At 43.4% G+C, this 3,576-nt stretch overlaps 1 pseudogene; it reads left to right on the top strand.

Moving 5' to 3' along the window:
- The first annotated feature begins 2,407 nt into the window (after nucleotides 1–2,407).
- LOC110139245 (large ribosomal subunit protein eL18-like) lies at nucleotides 2,408–3,258 on the top strand (annotated as a pseudogene).
- The last annotated feature ends 318 nt before the right edge of the window (nucleotides 3,259–3,576 follow it).

Below are 3,576 nucleotides of genomic sequence, written 5' to 3' on the forward strand. Positions count from 1 at the left end.
GTTATTCTCAACACAAAAATCTGAGTCTGTCAGTGTTTCCCTTGTCTCCTTGGCAAAGCAGTAACAGCGCCAAGATACTACAAGGGCAACTGAGATAACATGTGTGGCCCCAGCGCCCAGCTAGAGTAAGGTGTGTATAAAAACAAGTGCAATTGGACTTCCCTGGTGGTCAGCGGTTAAGAATCTGCCCGCCAATGCAAAGGACACAGGCTCAGATCCCTGGTCCAGGAAGAGCTCACATGCTAGAGAGCAACAAAGCCCATGTTTCCGCAACTGCTGAGCCCATGCACCCTAGAGCCAACGTTCCACAAGAGAAATCACTGCAGTGAGAGGCCCACACACCACAACTAGAGAATAGCCCCAGCTTGCTTCAACTAGAGAAAGTCCTCATGCAGCAGCGAAGAACAAGTGCAGCCATAAATAAATAAATAAAATAAAAAACTGATGCAATTGGACTAACCAGACACAGAGTTTATTGTTTTGTCTTCTTCCTATACGCACCAAAGGTCCAACTGTCACGTACATATGTGACTACTGGAACAACTATAGCTTTGACTAGACAGACCTTTGTTGGCAAAGTGATGTCTCTGCTTTTTAATACACTGTCTAGGTCAAAGTTTTTCTTCCAGGGAGCAAGTGTCTTTTGATTTCATGGCTGCATTCACCATCCAAAGTGATCTGGGAGCCCAAGAAAAGAATATCTGTCACCATTTCCACTTTTTCCCCATCTATTTTCCATGAAGTGATGAGACCAGAAGCCATGATTTTAGTGTTTTGAATGTTGAGTTTTAAGCCAGCTTTTTCACTCTCCTCTTTCACTTTCATCAAGAGGCTCTTTAGTTCCTCTTCACTTTCTGCCATAAGGGTGGTGTCATCTACATATCTGAGGTTATTGATATTTCTCCTGGCAATCTTGAGTCCAGCATGTGGTTCATCCAGTCCAGCATTTCACATAATGTACTCTGCATATAAGTTAAATAAGCAGGGTGACAATATACAGCCTTGATGTACTTCTTTCTCAATTTTGAACCAATTTTCTGTTCCATGTGGAGGCTGAGCCAAAGTGGAAAAAACACCCAGTTGTGGATGTGTCTGGTGGTGAAAGTAAAGTCCAATGTTGTAAAGAACAATATTGCATAGGAACCTGGAATGTTAGGTCCATGAATCAAGGCAAATTGGATGTGGTCAAATAGAAGATGGCAAGACCTAACATTAACATTTTAGGAATCAGTGAACTAAAATGGACAGGAATGGGTGAATTTAATTCAGATGACCACTATATCTACTACTGTGGTAAGAATCCCTTAGAAGAAATGAAGCAGCCTTCATAGTCAACAAAAGAGTCTGAAATGCAGTATCTGGGTGCAGTCTCAAAAATGACAGAATGATTTCGGTTTGTTTCCAAGACAAACCATTCAGCCTCACAGTAATCCAAGTCTATGCCCCAACCACTAATGCCAAAGACGCTGAAGTCAAATGCTTCCATGAAGAACTCCAAGTCTTTCTAGAACTAACACCAAAAAAAGATGTTTTTCTCATCACAGAGGACTGGAATGCAAAAACAGGAAATCAAGAGATACCTGGAGTAACAGGTAAGTTTGGCATTGGAGTACTAAATAAGGCAGGGCAAAAAACAGGGGAGGATAATAGTTGTAATTAATTTCAGTCAATTTCAGCCCTTAGGGGAGTAGCACCTATGTATTCTCCACCCCCAGCCACATGACAGACAACTGTGCACGTGTTCCTGGAGAAGTTTAAACACAGCTGTGGCAGCTGACTTGGGCAAAAAGAATTCTGTTCTCCAAATATCAGGGATCTATGCTCTGCCTGGCAATTCTCATCTCATAAAGAAGCACCTCCTCTCATTGTTACAAGCCCTTCCCCCTCTGGTCAAAGTGACTTCGAGGGCCAGTGCCCTTTTCCCTACACTTCATTTCTCTCTTTCTGGGAGCCAGACATGTAAAAAATAACTACGTATATAGGAAAAGTTAGAAAGTGAGAATGCATGTCCGGAAAGGGCTCAGAAAAAATGTGAAAATATTGTAAGTTTTCATTTCAGACTGATCCTCAACATAGGGACAGACTAAAGCAATCAAAAACAAACAAAAACAAAACAGCACTCACAAAAACAGCAACAAAATAAAATCACTCCCTAGGGAAGGTAGAGATATGGATTTCCAGAGTTACCACATTATTAGATTCAAATGTCCAATTTTTGTAAAAAAAAAAAAAAAAAGAAAAAAGTCACAAGGCATACAAAGAAATATGAAAGCTTTTTTAATAAATCAATAATAATTGTCCCTGAAGAAGATCTGATGGAAGATCTTCTAGAGAAAGATTGTTTGAGACAACTGTCTTAAAGATGCTCAAAGAGCTTTCTGGACCTGGCTAAGGAGGAGGCGCCATCATGGGAGTTGACATTCGCCACAACAAGGACCAAACGGTTCCACGCAAGGAGCCCAAGAGCCAGGACATTTTCTTGGGGCTGTTGGTCAAACTGTACGGGTTTCTGGCCGGAGGAACCAACTCCACCTTCAATTAGGTCGTCCTGAGGAGACTGTTCACAAGCCACACCCACTGGCCACCATGGTTACCCGGATGATCCGGAAGATGAAACTTCCTGGCCGGGAAGGCAAAACAGCTGTGGCCGTGGGGACTGTAACCGACGATGTTCATGTCCAGTTCAGCCCAGTTCAGTTCAGTCGCTCAGTCGTGTCCGACTCTTTGTGACCCCGTGAACCGCAGCACGCCAGGCCTCCCTGTCCATCACCAACTCCCGGGGTCCACCCAAACCCATGTCCATTGAGTCGGTGATGCCATCCAACCATCTCATCCTATTTCGTCCCCTTCTCCTCCTGCCCTCAATCTTTCCCAGTATCAGGGTCTTTTCATTGAGTCAGCTCTTCGCATCAGGTTTGTGTCCAGGAGATGCCCAAACTGAAGGTTGTGTGCTCTGCGAGTGAGCAGCCGCGCCCAGAGTCACATCCTCAAGGCAGGGGACAAGATCCTCACCTCTGACCAGCTGGCCCTGGCCTCTCCCAAGGGCTGTGGCACTGTCCTCCTCTCTGGTCCTCACAAGGGCCGAGAGGTGTAGAAGGCATTTTGGCAAGGCCCCAGTAACCAGGCATAGCCACCCCAAACCCTATGTCCGCTCCAAGGGCCGGAAGTTCGAGCGCGCCAGAGGCCGACGAGCCAGACTTGGCTGCAAAAACTAACCCAAGAGTCTACCTTGTTATTAAAAAGATTTTGGATGCAAAAAATAAATAAGTTCAAGGAACTAACTTGAAGAAAGTCAATACAATGAATGAATAAAATGGAAATATCGATAAAGAGATTTTTTTTAACTAAAAACAAACAGAAAAGAAATTCTGGAACTGAAAAATACAGGAACTGAAATGAAAAAGTCATTAGAGGGATTCAAAGGCAGATTTAAGCAGGCAGAATAAAAAAGCAGTGAACTTGAATGATGATAGAAATTATCAAGTCTGAAGAACAGAAACAAAAAAATATCTGTGGTACATTATAAAAATATATCAAAATACTCATTGCGGGAGTCCCAGAAGGAGAAGTGAGAGA

Source organism: Odocoileus virginianus, chromosome 9 (assembly GCF_023699985.2).
Source record: "Odocoileus virginianus isolate 20LAN1187 ecotype Illinois chromosome 9, Ovbor_1.2, whole genome shotgun sequence".
In the NCBI taxonomy this organism is placed as follows: Eukaryota; Metazoa; Chordata; class Mammalia; order Artiodactyla; family Cervidae; genus Odocoileus; species Odocoileus virginianus.